The sequence below is a fragment of the Lampetra planeri genome, chromosome 23 (genome assembly GCF_965212315.1).
Source record: "Lampetra planeri chromosome 23, kcLamPlan1.2.h2, whole genome shotgun sequence".
Taxonomy (NCBI): Eukaryota; Metazoa; Chordata; class Hyperoartia; order Petromyzontiformes; family Petromyzontidae; genus Lampetra; species Lampetra planeri.
The window spans coordinates 7,885,562-7,902,726 of NC_136129.1; positions in this window are offsets into that span (position 1 = coordinate 7,885,562).

Below are 17,165 nucleotides of genomic sequence, written 5' to 3' on the forward strand. Positions count from 1 at the left end.
ATGGAGAGAGAGGGAGAGGAGGGATGGAGGGATGAAGGGAGGTAGGGGAGAGAGGGTGGGGTTGTTGGGGGAGGGAGAGACGGAGTGAGGGAGAGAGTCCTCGCAGTGAGGGATGAAGAGAGAGGGGAGGGGGGGGTGCAGGGAGACGGCGCGACACGAATGAATGGGCAGGAGGAGGAGGTCGTGGGGGCTGAGTGGGTGCCGATAGAGGCGAGGGGCATTGGGTTTTAATGGGGAGCCATGATGCGTGCAGGCTCAACACTTGCGACTCCTTATCATCACAGGTGTGTGTGTGCGTGTGTGTGACAGTGTGCGTGAGTGTGCACGTATGCATGTAAGAGTGTGTGGGTGTGTGACGGTGTGTGTGAGTGTGTGTGACAGTGTGCGTGAGTGTGCACGTATGCATGTAAGAGTGTGTGGGTGTGTGACGGTGTGCGTGAGTGTAATGCGTGTGAGTGTGTGTGTAATGTGAATGTGTGTGTGTGTAATGTGAATGTGAGTGTGCAATGTGAGTGCGTGTGTGTAATGTGTGTGTGTAATGTGAGTGCGTGTGTGTAATGTGAATGTGTGTGTGTAATGTGAATGTGTGTGTGTAATGTGAGTGCGTGTGTGTAAAGTGTGTGTGTGTAATGTGAGTGCGTGTGTGTAATGTGAATGTGTGTGTGTAATGTGAATGTGTGTGTAATGTGAGTGCGTGTGTGTAATGTGAATGTGTGTGTGTAATGTGAATGTGTGTGTGTAATGTGAGTGCGTGTGTGTAAAGTGTGTGTGTGTAATGTGAGTGCGTGTGTGTAATGTGAATGTGTGTGTGTAATGTGAATGTGTGTGTGTGTAATGTGAGTGCGTGTGTGTAATGTGAATGTGTGTGTGTAATGTGAGTGCGTGTGTGTAATGTGAGTGCGTGTGTGTAATGTGAAAGTGTGTGTGTGTAATGTGTGTGAGTGTGTGTGTAATGTGAATGTGTGTGTAATGTGTGTGTGTGTAATGTGAATGTGTGTGTGTAATGTGAGTGCGTGTGTGTAATGTGAAAGTGTGTGTGTGTAATGTGTGTGAATGTGTGTGTAATGTGTGAGTGTGTGTGTAATGTGTGTGAGTGTGTGTGTAATGTGAATGTGTGTGTGTGTAATGTGAGTGCGTGTGTGTAATGTGAAAGTGTGTGTGTGTAATGTGTGTGAATGTGTGTGTAATGTGTGAGTGTGTGTGTAATGTGAGTGCGTGTGTGTGTAATGTGAGTGCGTGTGTGTGTAATGTGAGTGCGTGTGTGTAATGTGAATGTGTGTAATGTGTGTGTGTGTGTAATGTGAATGTGTGTGTAATGTGTGTGTGTGTGTGTGTAATGTGAGTGCGTGTGTGTGTAATGTGTGTGTGTGTAATGTGAGTGCGTGTGTGTAATGTGTGAGTGTGTGTGTAATGTGAATGTGTGTGTGTGTAATGTGAATGTGCGTGTGTGTAAAGTGAAAGTGTGGGGAAGCGGTAGTCCAGCGGTTACGGTACTGCGCTACGAACTCGGCGAACAGAGTTGCGCCTCAAATGAGTACCTGGCGCGGTGTGTCAACGTCGCCAATTGGGGAGACAAAGGTGGCCGGGCGTGGTGCCGACCACCCACCCGCTCGCCTGTGCGTCTGCCGGCCTTCGCAGGTGCTGCTCGCTAACAGCACTCGCCCCAACAGTCCGTTGAGGCTACACGGGTGATCTTTTGCCTGTGCGATTGGTGTTTGCGTTGTGCGCTAGCGAGCGAGTGAGTGTACGGTGTGAGAATGTGAGTGTGGCTGGCCACAATCTTTTCCTGTTGCCTCTGGATGGAACACCAGGAGGTGGGTGCGTGGGTGGGTGGGGTGGAGACGTTTCAATCCCCTGGCCCGGCCGAGTGAGGTTTGGCCAGGAGAACTCGCGGACGATCTGTCCTCCTTTGGTGGGGTCCGACAACGTGCTTTACATTGTCTCTCTCTCTCTATCCTTGTGCTCATTTGATCACGATAAAGTCACGTAGAAGGGAAGTAATAAAATAATAAAAAATAAAACATAATCAAATAATAATTCTCACGACGTTTCGGCCACAACACAAGCAGCCGAAACGTCGTGAGAATAATTTTATTATGTTTTATTTTTATTATTTTATTACTTCCATTCTACGTGACTTTACCGAAAGAACCAAGAAGATGAATCCCTGCAGTCACGAAAGCTTTAAATCGAAATTTGATCACGATAGTTTAAGGTGGATGGGAGATGGGGGGGGGTTACTTACGCACCACGATGTTCCTCCACCCGTCTGTCTGACAACTGCCATTCCTCCGTCGGAAGCTGGACCAGTACCATCCTTCGCGTCTTATGGAATGGAGACGGGAAGTCGGGTGGACTGGTACTGGCCCCGGTCACCATGAGAGGTGGGAACAGGCCTCTCTCCACTTGAGACAGGATAACGTAAAATAAAATCCCATGGAGTGGCTCTTCTGAAGAACATATTGAGATCGTGGGAGCGTGGCAGTGAGGTGTGGCAGTGAGGATGCGGAAAGCCGTGGGTCCCAGGTTATTCTAGGCTTACCTTCCCATCGGAGCGCCGCGGTATATCAAGATGTTAACTCCCTCGCCTGGTATACAGGACGTCGTGGGTTTGATCCACGACTAGGGAGACCTCCTGTATACCTCGCCTGGTATACAGGAGGTCGTGGGTTCGATCCTGACTCTGACGCCTGTATATTTGGAGTATGCATGTTCTCCCCGTGGTCGCGTGGATTTTTATCCGGGTCCTCTGGTTTTTCCCTCTACGTTTAGAATTAACGTGCATTTATCGAGTCTTTAGCTGTTTTAGATTTACCCACAATAAGCCACTTTGTTGAGTGATCATTCGTGGCCAGGTCGCTTCTGAAAAAAGGCTGTATAGCTCAGTGGGCCTTACGTGGTAAAATACATTTTTTTTAAATAGTTTAGTGTGCGCACAGACAGCTGAGGCGACTAGGGAGACCTCCTGTATACCGCGCCTGGTATACAGGAGGTCATGAGTTCGATCCCGACCCTAACGCCCACTGTATATTTGGAGTTTGCGTATCTCTCTCGCCCCGCGGTCGCGTGGATTTTTCTCCAGGTCCTCCGGGTTTTCCCTACACATTTAGAAACATCATTTGTGGCCCGGAGGCTTGTGGAAAAAAAGCTACAAAGTAGCTCAGAGGGCCTTACTTGGTAAGATAAAATAAAATAGCAGGAGGTGAGGAATGATGGTGACCTATACCCCCACTGAATGTAGCCACCTGTGAGCTGCATTTTATGACCTCCTGTCCCTGGTGTTGACTTAAGATTGACCTTATTAAGTGACTTTAATGCGCGAGTGAATCCAGACGATAACACATGGGAAGGAGTTATTTGAAGGCATGCGCCAGGGGAGCTTTATGTGCGTGCCATGGGCTTGTATTCAACAACACGCTGCTTCATCATCGGCGCATACGGACAACATGCCGGACGCATGCTGAGTCCAAGCAAGAACATCCAGAATCAGAATATGTATTTACACTGGAGGAATCTGATGAGCTGTGAAGCTCTTTTTCACATATCCAGTAGTTTCACATATTCCCTGGACGAGTAACAGCACCAGCGAATGCGAGCCCTTGTCCTTGATACTGAGACCCACCGTGGAGCTGAGCTGATCTATCCATTGATCATCGAATTGTCATCTTCAATATGCGCCTGCCTTTATTTCACTTTACGCGATGGGCGTCCACTTAAGATCCCATTCAATACAACAAAATATCCCGGTCTCAGTGATCTGTTGCAGCTGGGGTTGGCATCGTTCCAACCATCCTCTTCCTTTCTAATGCCGAGGTGGAAATGGGTGAGGTTTATGACTGTGACTCATGCAGCCGCTATGGCCGCATTGGTTACACAGTCCAGACCTTCTCAGAAAGTCGAGGGTATTTGGAGAAGGTGTCCCAGCTCGCTGAAAGAAAGCATCCGCTCATTCGAGTCCACGAGGAGGATAACCGCTGCCTCCCGCTCGGAGGTTCGGAGAGCCGTGCGGCACTGCAAGGATGAGTCGGTGCCTGCGGGATCACCGGGGAGATGGAAACTATCTCAGTGGAAACTATCTCAGTAGAAACTATCTCAGTAGGGTGCGATCACAAACCACTCTTTATCATCCTGAAGGGAGATAGTGATGACCCAATCTCTGACCCCCCCCCCCGCCCGCCAGGAACACATTTTCAGAAATGTTGAGCATTTCTGAGGTCCGGGGGGGCGGGGTGGGGACCCCCTCAGCTCAGATAACATCATGGGGCAACGTGGGGGGGGGGGTGACCTTGCTAGTACTGCTCAGATATTGGAGCAAGCAGCCAGCCCCTGTGATTTTCTTGGTTCTTTTGGTAAAGTCACGTAGAAGGAAAGTAATACAATAATAAAAATAAAACATTAAGAGAATGTAATTGTTTTTATTACTTTATAATTTTCCTTCTACGTGACTTTACCGAAAGAACCAAGAATATGAATCCCTGCAGTCACGAAAGCTTTAAATCGGAATTTTTTTTTCTCAATTTATTAATTTATTTTCATTTTATTTAAAATTGTATTTATTTTTTTGTTTTTTTGTTTTATTTTCTATCTACGTGACTTTACCTAAAAAATACAAGAATAGGGATTCCACACGATTTAAAATATGCCCTAGTGCCCCTCCCCCACCCCCCCTTTTTTTCAAAGAGAGGGACGGCAAACGATTAGAACAACAATAACAATAACAGCCGGAGCGTGACTACACACACACACGTAGCGGCAGGGGGTGGATATTTGCCTTCGCTTTGTGTTGTTTGACAAATGTGGTCTCACGCGGTCGAATGCGGTTGAATGCAACGTGTGTCCACCACTGTCAACTGCTCTCACTTTCACCATCGTCATTATCATCGTCCGCATTCATCGCCCCGTCAGACGCAAGGATTGAGCTTGCTCAGCCATTGCGGGGGAAAAGATGACCCTGGGAATATCACCTCGTGCTTGGAGAGGTGGTCACGAGGCGACCAGCACAGCAGTGGATTTCCTCCGTCTATCCGTGCAGCTCTTCCAGTGCCCTCTGCTCCTATGCCTCGTGGTGGTTTTCTCCGCACCCCCCCCCCCCCCCACTCCAAGAAGCCAAAGACTCTTTACGTGGAATTGGCCAAACATTGCTTGAGCCACGTGACCCCGGCCTGAACTCAGGTCACCGTCCCGGGAACGCGTTGTCCGCTATTTGTTGGCAGCTCGAGCCGTTGGTGACTTCTGACTGCAGCCCGAATTCTCTGGGACAACGTCACCTTCACTGGCCAATCTTTAGAAGGTCATGGGTTCGATCCCGACCCTGACGCCTGCTGTATATTTGAAGTTTGCATGTAGCCCGAATTCTCTGGGACAACGTCACCTTCACTGGCCGATCTTTAGGAGGTCGTGGGTTCGATCCCGACCCTGACGCCTGCTGTATATTTGAAGTTTGCATGTAGCCCGAATTCTCTGGGACAACGTCACCTTCACTGGCCGATCTTTAGGAGGTCATGGGTTCGATCCCGACCCTGACGCCTGCTGTATATTTGAAGTTTGCATGTAGCCCGAATTCTCTGGGACAACGTCACCTCCACTGGCCGATCTTAAGGAGGTCGTGGGTTCGATCCCGACCCTGACGCCTACTGTATATTTGGAGTTTGCATGACTCTCTCCCCGTGGTCGCGTGGATTTTTCTCCGGGTCCTCCGGGTTTTCCCTCCACATTTGGAATCAACGTCACGCGTTCAGAGTATTTGGCTGCTGTAAATTTCCACACGATGATAAGCCACTTCATTGAGCTATCATTTTGTGATAGTCAGGTCTACTCCTGGGATTAAGATCTATATCGCTTAGTGGGTATTCTATCTGGTCTAACAAATACTTGTGGCCAGGTCGTTTTTGAATAAGAGCTAAATAGCTCAGTGGGCCTTTACTGGTAAAATAATATAAAATGTTAGTTTTTTTTTTTATAATTCCCAACATCAGTATTCGGGCCGAGTAAAATGACGCCCCTACCAAACGTGTTGTTGCTGGTGACAAAGCAGGAGCATGCCCCGCAATCCATCACTGTAGATGCACTGAAGCTGCCTTCCGAGGGCGTGGAGGTAGTGCCATTTATTGCCCCCCCCCCTGCACCTCCGATGAGCTACGTACGGCGCGAAAGAAGTTCAACATACACATCGCAAGTGGATAGAGCCTTACCCCCTCGCATGCGTGGATGTCCTCCCACGCGCATGAACGGTGACCGACTGGCTGAAAACATCTTAATATGTAGAGGACCGCAGAGCTTGTACCAGTTACTGGTAGCCGCCGACTCGCACCCAACTTTTTACCGTGCTGGCCGGCTTTCTCCAGACCGTGTGCAGTGCCGTCACGAGAGAGACCACGCGGCTTCGTTGCGCGTGCACCCTATTGGTCCGTGCCGCCGGTGTGCACCTTTGTGTGTGCGCGCGTGTGAATGAGCCGAGTTAATGTTGCATTGTGTTGATGCGCGCGTTAATGGATTTTGCTCGTAAGTAGATATTGCTGTTTGCTACCGTTGTTTGAACGCTATCCTCTTTACCCCGTCTGGAACGAAGACGGCTCTCCATAATCCCCACCCACACACTCCCCCCCCCACCACCAGCACCTCCAAACAAAGAAACACGCGCACAAGCACACTCCTACCTCCAAGACAAAGACGCGGCCGCCTTTGTCTCCCCCGGTGTCGATGTTTACACACCGCAATCAGGCACTCATTTGAGGCCGAGTCAGTTTTCATTTCATTTCAGTTTTCAGTTTTTATTTATTAGGTACAGCCCTGTGAGCCATGCGGCTCTTGCATCGGGTGCAACCGCAACAAACAAAAACATGAACAAGGAACATCTTAAAGTGACTACGCGCAACAGAAAAATGAAGGGAAAAAACAGCAACGTCTTCCTAGGGGAGGCCGAAGACCGATTCAGATAAATCGTCACCGGTGTTGGCCGTGAGCGGGAATCGAACGCGGGTCGCCGGGTTCATAGCCACAGTTCCCCACGAAGACAAAGATCCCCCTTATCGCGTTAACTCATACCTCCACACATACACGTACATACACACACCCACCACGCGTATCCCAACCTCCACACACACACCGCCACATCCACACACACAAACCTCTAACCCCACACACATCCCTACCCACAAAGACACACACGTACATACACATCCCGGGTAAATAAAGGACATCATTATTATCATAATTATTATTAATACCTGTCGGGAATCACGGTCCGCTGACTCAGCAAGGGGAGTGATGTGGAGAGGGAAGGAGATGGGGGGGAGATGGGGGGGAGGAGGAGGATTGGAATGTGCTTCTGATAGCTACCACCACACGTCCCTGACTTTCGTATTGTCTGTTGCTGTACTATTTAAATAGCAATAGCTATGTCAACAATGTTGTTTACTTGGGCTGGAAAGCCTCACTGAGTCTCGGTAATTTTATTTCTGAAAGGGTCATTGCTACATCGGTGATGTTTTACCGAATCCTTTATCATTAACGAATAACTTTAGCGCAATTTCCGACTGACACTCAACTATTTAAACTAAAAATGTTTTTCATTTTATCAGGGAAAGCCCCTCTGAGCGATATAGAGCTTTTCTTTTTATCAGAAGCGACCTGGTCATCACAAATGATAGCTCAACGAAGTGGATTATCGTGTGGAAATGTATGGCAGCAGTCAAGTCAGTGAATCTGAACGCGTGATGTTGATTCTAAATGTGGAGGGACAAACCGGAGGACCCGGAGAGAAATCCACGCGACCACGGGGAGAGATTCATGCAAAGTCCAAATATACAGCAGCAGGCGTCAGGGTCGGGAACGAACCCACCACCTCCTGTATACCAGGCGAGGTAGTTAACATCTCATAGCCACCGTGACTGATGAACATAGTTCCCAAATACCCCCCCCCCCCCCAAAAAAAAAAAACGCTAAGCGGTCAACAACAAGCAGCACTATCAAAGTTGTAAAAAGTTTGTGACAACTTCCACAGTCGAGCCGCTACGGTTCCATTCCCGGTTACGGGGAATTTCTCACCGATAATTCCCGCGAAACCCAATATCATTGCCACAATTACCATTATTTAACCAATTATATGTTGGCGTGGCTACTTTATAAATAACCACGTGGATGTGTAGCGGCGCAGTCCACAAATCGCAAATGTAAACATCAGGCCGCATGCTTCTGGTCATTTATTTACGTTTAACCCGTCCCAAATCTGGGTGTAAACGAGATAATGCGTTTACACGTCGTGCGCCCCTAATTAAACAACAGATAATAGATTAGACATATACCAATGATTACACGTTGCGACGAGGGGGGGTGGTGGTTATCCCCCACAGCAGGGATAAAGCGTAGAGTCCCCGTCGAGAGGGACATGCGCGTCTCTCTCGATGGCGCCTTTTGGGCGCCACGGTGGCGAGATGTTCACTCCCTCGCCCGGTATACAGGAGGTCGTGGGTTGGATCCCAATACGAACGCCTGTAAATTGGGGTTTTGCGTGTCTCTCTCTCTGTTTCTCCGCAGTCGCGTGGATTTTTTTCCGGGCCTTCCCTCCACGTTTAGAATCAACATCATGCGTGCCGAGTATTTGGCAACTGCGTTCATTTTCCCATGATGATGACGATAAGCCACTTTGTTGAGCCATCATTTGTTTATAGCCAGGTCCGCTTCTGAAAAAAATAGCTCCACATGGCTCAGTGGGGCCTTTAACTGGTAAAATAAAATAATAATAAAAATAGTGTCCAATGAGTGCCCTATGTTACAGACGCTCACTGGCTCCGAGGTTCGGTCACCCAGGAACGGCCTTGGGTCGTTCCAAGAAAAACAACGCGGGTCAGTGTTCCCCGACTCCAAGGACGATCCGACCCGGGCCAACTCAACCTTGTCACGGGCCGCCGCCGACACGATGTGTACTAGTACAAAACAGCGATCGATCCACTGCTGGATGATGTCCTCCCACACCTCCTCCTCCCCCCCCCCCAACGCGTTTGCTGGTCGCGGCAGTTGATGGTGGGGTTGTTTCGCCATACTTCACCACGCCGGTCAAGTGCTGCAACGCCCTCGTCTGGTATGCCACAGCCTGTGTCACGTGGCTGTACGAGCGGTGGTCGCCAATGCGGTTGTGAATCGAGGAGGACGACGTGAAGAGTCGAGTCCAAGGGGTAGAGAGACTTGAGTGGCCAATCCAAGGCTGGGTCAGAGGTCACTCACCGCGAGGGTTGCCACGATATTGTTTTTTTTTTCCACGATCCGAAAGGCTACAGTATCATATTTATACTATTTGGTTCTTTCGGTAAAGTGTGAGGACGACTGCTTGTGTTGCGAAACGTCGTGATATGTTATTTTTAATTTTATTTTATTTTTCTACCTACGTGATATTACCGAAAGAACCAAAGAGTATGGATTCCTGCAGTCACGAAAGCTTCAAATCCGTATAATATTTATTTTTTACCCGTGGCATAACACCACGGGACAGCCGCACAGAAGGGTAACACGCGGGGGTGGGGGGGCAGGGCAGATGAGAATATTTGGCTGCGATAAATGTCCACATGATAAGCCACTTCGGTTGAGCTTTCGTTTGTGACCAGGTCACTTCTGCAAAAGAGCGATGTAGCTCAGTGGGCCTTACCTGGTCAAATCAAAAATAAAATCGAGTTTTAGTGTTCAGCATTTGTACGTAGCGGGAAAGAGAATGAATGGAGACTGCGACAGAAGAATCCAAGACGGACAAAGATGAGGGCAGGTCTCAAGGTGAGCAGGAGGAGGACAGAAGGAGGAGAGGAGACGGTGCAGGAGGGAGAGAGAGTGAGAGAGGGGGGGGGGGAGAAGGAATGTCCGGGCCAAGATGTCGGGGATGATGAGAGGGTGAAAATGATGATGATGTTTCGATGTAAAGCTTTCGTGACTGCAGGGATTCATCTTCTTGGTTCTTTCGGTAAAGTCACGTAGAAGGGAAGTAATAAAATAATAAAAAATAAAACATAATAAAATAATTATCACGACGTTTCGGCCACAACGCAAGCAGCAGTACTCAGGTGAAGAAATGAGGACGGCTGCTTGCGTTGTGGCCGAAACGTCGTGAGAATTATTTTATTATGTTTTATTTGTATTATTGTATTACTTCCCTTCTACGTGACTTTAGCGAAAGAACCAAGAAGATGATGATGATGATGAGAGGGTGACAATGGTGATCAGAAAATGATGATGATGATGACGATAGGGGATGGTGAGAAGAGAGGGAGAAGAGAGAAGGAAGGAGCGAGCACGGGAGAAGAGCTGCGTGTTTTTTCGCAGTGAGCGACGGGGAGAGATGGATTCAGAGTGAGGGTGGCCACGCATAAGTAACGTGATTTGCCGGATATGACGATTATCGCGATATGGCGATATCAATTTCTCGTGAGTTTCTCACAGCTTCGGAGTTTTTTTTTGCGGCTTTGTTTTTGTGCTTTGCTCGACTTCAAAGTACGAATACGGAGTGATCTGCTCAAGAGTTTATGCAACTACCGCAGCTCACCCAACAACATACGTGATGCCACGCGTCTTCCCATCACCGAAAAGTTACAACGATCTGCAATGCTTACAACGCTCATGCTGCCACTGACACCGGATGTAAGTAATGAAATATATTAAATCCAGAAAACGAACATTTTGTAAAAACACACCTTTAATGGTTCATAGCGATATATTAATTGTACGTAAATATGTCACTGTTTTTGTGTGTGTGTGTGGAGCGGTTCGCCAACCACTGCTCCACCGCTCCCCACACAAAGACAAGCATCCCCCCATAGAACCTTTTAACAGACTGTAGGGGCAAGTGCTGTTAGCGAGCACCTATGAAGGCCGGCACGGCACACGATGGGGTGGGGTGGCCTGAACCACGCCCGACCGCCTTTGTCTCCCTGGTGGCGATGTTTAGCACACCACACCGCACCAAGCGGAGGTTCACCACCGGTTCAGATAATAATTCGTCACCGGTGGTGGCCGTGCGCGGGAATCGAACCCGGGTCGCTACGAACCCGGGTCACCGGGTTCAGTAGCGCAGCGCGCTAACCGCTGCGCCACCGCTCCCCGCCGCTCACTGCCCCACTCACAACACACACAGACACTCACAACACACACAGGCACTCACAACATCGCAACAGACACCCCCCACCACCCACGCGATGTATTAAGCCCCCCCCCGCACCCCCTTTTTTCGGGAGCACCATTAATACCGCGAGATTGAAAGCCGCGACTGACGTGGCGTGTGCAATGCCCAGCGTGGCCTCGCCACTGTGACTCAGACTCGCGGGGCGATGCGGACAAAGGCAGGACCTGTGCTCGGATTAGACCCGTTAATTAATGAATTAACTCCAACTAACAGCGGACGATGCCTGCGCACCGCGTGTATCGATTACAGCTGCGCCAGACCACGTGACTGCGCACACATACCTGCCTGATGGTACCTAACTAAACTAGAGCAAATTACAAAAAAAAATGTGTTACCAGGTAAGGCCTCACTGAGCCTACGTAGCTCTCGATTTAAAGCATTCGTGACTGCAAGGATTCATCTTCTTAAGAGCCAAGAAGACTACGTAGCTCTGTTTCAGAAGTGACCTGGTTATCACAAACGATAGCTCAACGAAGTGGCTACTCACGTGTTATTTTAGAACAGCCAAATACTCTAAACCAGTGGTTCTTCGCCTTTAATGCAGCCTGCACCCCCCCCCCCTTTGGTTCCCAGAAAGGGCATCTCGCATCACCGGTAAAGAACCACTGCTCTAAACGCACGTTTCTAATTGTGGAGGGAAAAATCGGAGGACCCAGAGAAAAAATAAATCCACGCGACCACGGAGAGAGAGAGAGACGTGCAAACTGCAAATAATACAGGCGTCAGGGTCTGGTTGGAATCCACGACCTCCTATATACCAGGCGGGATAGTTAACATCTCACCACGGTGGCGCCCTTCTAACCTGCACAATGACGTGCAGGTTATGAAGACGTTAAAGATCCCGTGACATCACTGGCAAGAGTGTCGGCGTCACGGTCCAACAAATTCCGGAAATATTTTAACAAAAATTGCAATCATCGGCACCCTACTGAAATAAATAAACTTGGCAGGACCCTCCCTGAAAGAGTATTGAGACTCAGCGATGCTTTCCTGGGTAAACAATAATACATTAAAATATGTATGGTACGTATAAATATATATTCGTCCATCAAAATATTGGTTTTCCCGACCAATGTTGTCAAGCGACATTTCGTTTAAGCAAGCGAACCGTGGGCCGGTTTCGTCTTTCTGGGACTCATCGGCAGTCGGGCTTTATCTTCTTGGTTCTTTGGGTAAAGTCACGTAGAATGGAAATAATAAAATAAAAATAAAATTAAACATAAAATAATTCTCACGACGTTTCGGCCACAACGCAAGCAGCCGTCCTCAGGTGAAGACCAGGTCTGTGAAGGAAATGCTGCAGGCGTTAATGGCAAGCGCATTACGTTCTAACGATGGTTGCAGGTTTGAGGCAGACAACACATACCCGACATACGGCATCGCAGCAGGCGCGCGTAACGATACGATTATCTTAATCGATGATTAAATCGATGTGCACGCTCAGAGGTGGAGGTCAGCTTTCTCAGAGGGTCCGAGCGTTGAGCCGCCACCGCTGAGCACCTGGGTTCGAACCCGGTTTTTCAGCCGCCCCTGTGATTAAAACCGGGCTCTCAAATTTAGCGAGATGTTGGTGCCATAGGTAAGAGTCACAGACCCCTTAGACCGCCACTAGCTGGGCCATCTAGGGAGGGCTCCCTTGCCATGGAGATAAAAGATGTCAGCGAGACGCCCACGTGGTTAAATAAAGGACACGGGGCAGCAATTGACCTTTCCTCTAGAGAGAGGCAGAGCACAACGTGTGCGTGGCACTGCCTAGGTGATAGCCCACGTGTCAAGCGGGATCGGTCGGTACCCGCTCGGGGAGTGGCGAATGCCATCAGTGTCCACCCTGGACACTCCTGTCATGTTCATTGTATTGTTTGTGGTTCGTAACTTTCTGACCCGCCACGACTGGGCATCTGTAAAAAATATATAAAGAGCTTTATAGCTAATCGGATTCCTCCAGTATAAGATTCTGATTCTGATCCACCATGAGTAGTGTCCACCATGAGCAGACATCTTAACGTGTGCAGTGTCTGTTGTATAGATAAACTAAACTTTAATTGTCACATTCCGTGGATATTTCCCATCATGCTCCTTTTATTTTACTTTATTCTGAAGTGGTATCTTGTCTGGCAAACGTAACGACCGTTCATTATCTCCTTCATTACCGGCCGTGTTCTCTTCAGAAACAGCCACCACGGCAACCTTGCTATCACACCACACACACCGCAACACGTGTTGCGAATGATCTACAGATCCAATGCTCCCAACAGAATCCACGTTTACAATTTCCCACCCCTGCTGTGATAGCGTACCCGGTAAGCCGTTGTTTTTCCCAACGGATCAAGCGATCGATGCCAGAGGTGTTTTTCTTTTACGACGTTTGTAAAATGTCGAGAAAGGAGTCTGGCGTTCGTGAGGAGGTGAGAGAGAGTGGGAGTTGAGTGGTTAATATACGTACATTTTGTACGAAGCTAAATTCTTCGCAACAAAAAAACAGAAAACATTCGCTTGGCTCCGTGCTCACAAACGAAAAGTAAAAATACTAGGAGTCATCACTAGACGCGCAAAGACAAAGATAACCCCTGTAGCCCCAACAGACTTTTGGGTCAAGTGCCGTTAGCGGAGAACCTATAAAAGGCCGGCACGGCACACGAGGGGGTGGGAGTGGCCAACACCACGCCCGGCCGCCTTTGTCTCCCCAGAGACGATGTTTACACAACGCACCAGGTACTCATTTGAGGCTGAGTAGACCTAGGAGAGGCCCAGGAACGGTTCAGATGATCGTCACTGGTGGTGGCCGTGAGCGGGAATCGAACTCAGGTCCTTGGGTTCGGAGTGCAGCGCACTTATCACTGCGCCACCGCTCCCCATATTGAACACACGTAATACAGGTAGGAACAACAGGTTCCACACTGCCCACCAGGGATTGTGTGTCTGTCGTGCACATTTGTCTGTCGTGCACGAATGCGCTGTCCACCCAAGTTCCTACCTGCCCACTCCGAAGGAACGTGTTTAAACACACACGCACACATGCACACACACGAAGACCCCCCCCCCCACCGCATAGCCTTAACAGACTGTTGGGGCAAGTGTTGTTAGCGAGTAGCACCGATGCAGGCTGTGCACTGTGGCACACGAGGGGGTGGGTGGCCAGCACAACGCCCGGTCGCCTTTGTCTCCCCCAGTGTGCCATGTTGACACAACGCAAGATGTACTCACTCGAAGCTGAGCCGACACGCGCACACAACACACACCCACTCATACACTCACTCACATTAGGCTCTCTGGAATGCGATTCAGAATTAATAACAAAAAATGTGGGCTTTGCCGATAGAGGGGCTGGAGGAAGAGAGAAAGGGGAGTAACAGCTACAGCCACGAACACACAGCCCTGGACTCCTCGCTTCCCTCGCCTGGTACACAGGAGGTCGTGGGTTCGATCCCGACCCTGACGCCTGCTGTGTATTTGGAGTTTGCGTGTCTCTCTCTCTCATCATCATCATCACGGTGGCTAGGAGATGTTAACTACCTCGCCTGGTACGCAGGAGGTCGTGGGTTCGGTCCCGACCCTGACGCCTGTTGCTGTATATTTGGAGTTTGCGTGTCTCTCTCTCTCATCATCATCATCATCACGGTGGCTAGGAGATGTTAACTACCTCGCCTGGTACGCAGGAGGTCGTGGGTTCGGTCCCGACCCTGACGCCTGTTGCTGTATATTTGGAGTTTGCGTGTCTCTCTCTCTCATCATCATCATCACGGTGGCTAGGAGATGTTAACTACCTCGCCTGGTACGCAGGAGGTCGTGGGTTCGATCCCGACCCTGACGCCTGCTGCTGTATATTTGGAGTTTGCGTGTCTCTCTGTCATCATCATCACAGTGGCGGGAGATGTTAACTACCTCACCTGGTATACAGGAAGGTCGTGGGTTCGGTCCCGACCCTAATGCCTGCTGTATATTTGGAATTTGCGTGTTTCTCTCTCTCTCACACATTATCATCACGGTGGCTAGGAGATGTTAACTACCTCGCCTGGTATATAGGAGGCCGTGGGTTCAATCCGGACCCTGGACGTCTGTTGTACTTTGGAATTTGCGTGTCTCTGTCCTACCGTAGCCGCGTGGAATTTACTCCGGGTCCTCCGGGTTTTTTCCCCCTCCACATTTAGCATCAACACCACCACTGCCACGCGTTCTTAGAGTTTTTGTTTTGCCGCTATAAGTTTGCGCGCGATGGGCCGCACTTCGTGGAGCTATCATTTTCTGCACCGCCGATGAGCACAGTTGGCTACGTACGGCGCGAAAGAAGTTCAACATAAATGTGTGACCAGGTCGCTTCTGAAAAATTGCTTTGTAGCTCAGTGGGCCTGACCTGGTAAAATAAAATAATTTTTTTTTACATATTCTTGGTTCTGTGAAAATGTTCTTGCTGTGGATGTCACACCTGATGATGATTGCTTGTGTTGCAGTCGAAACGTCGTGGGAATTTTATTGTTTTATACTTTTATTATTTTATTGTTTCCCTTCTACGTGACTTTACCGAAAGGGCCAAGAATATGAATCCCTGCAGTTACGAAAGCTTTAAATCAAAACATTTTACAGTCAACTATCTCACCCTTTCCTCTCACGGTTTTCGTCTGTCGCTCGCCTCCTCAGCTGCCTCCTTCACCACCAACCCCCATGTCCCCCACCTCTAAACCACCTTACCCCCTTCACCTCGCTGAACCATCGCCACACACCATCATCCCTGTCACCTCGCTTATAAACACCGCCGCTCACCATCCTTCATCTCTCTCACCGCTCACCTCCCTCGCCTCTCACCTCTTCGCTCGCCTTCCATTATCCACCTCAACGTCAACCTCCCCCATTCCTCGCCTTCCTCACCAGCTAGCCACCTTTAGCTCTCACCTCGCTCACCTCCCTCAAGCCCCTCACTCAGCGTCACCTCCCTCGCTCCATCAACCATCACCTTCCTCGCCTCCACCCCACCATCACCCACCACTCATCACCTTACTCACCTCGCCACCTCCCATCGCTTCCCTCCCTCTCCTCACCTCACTCCACCATCACGTCCCTCACCTTCCTCACCTCCACCCCACCATCACTCATCACCTTCCTCACCTCCCATCACTTCCCTTCCCTCTCCTCACCTCACTCCACCATCACCCATCACGTACCCTCACCTTCCTCACCTCACCACCAGCCATCACTTCCCTCACCTTCCTCACCTCCAACCCACCATCACCCATCACCTTAATCACCTCCACCCCACCATCACGTCCCTCACCTTCCTCACCTCCACTCCACCATCACCAGCCACTCATCACCTCACCACTTCCCATCGCTTCCCTCACCTCAACCCCACCATCCACCATCACCACCTCTCGCCAATTCTCTTACCTCCCCTCACCTCTCACGTTTCTCACCCCCTCTCCTCCCTCCCTCCCTCTCCCCCTCCCTCACTCTTTCACCGCCCAACACCACGACCCCCCCCACCCACCGCGCTATCCCCTCCCCTGGACCCCTCTCAACTGGGACCCCATCAAGAGCCCTCTCATGCCCCCCCCTCTCTCTCTCTTCCCCAGGGGGTGACTCAGCGAAGTCGCGGGCTCTCGACCCCCCCTCTAGCCCCTCGGTGATTTGACAAGAGGGGGCGGGGCAGGGAGAGGAGGGGGGTGGAAGAGAAATTAATAATTAAATTGGCTCGGTCGTGTTGAAAACAGATTGTGAGTGTGAGTGTGTCATCATCGTCGTCATCAGCCATGGTCAATCCACTGCTGGATGAAGGCCTCCACAAACCGCCGACGCCTCTCACCGCCGTCTCCTGCCACGAAATAATCCGCCCAGAATCAGGGGTCTGTCACCGCAGGCAGAGGGCAGCAGGGGTTTGTATAGAGGACAGCAGGGGTCTGGAATCATCAACAGAGGGCAGCAGGGGTCTGTACAGAGGGCAGCAGAGGTCTCTAACCGTACAGAGAGGGCAGCAGGGGTTTGTATAGAGGACAGCAGGGGTCTGTAATCATCA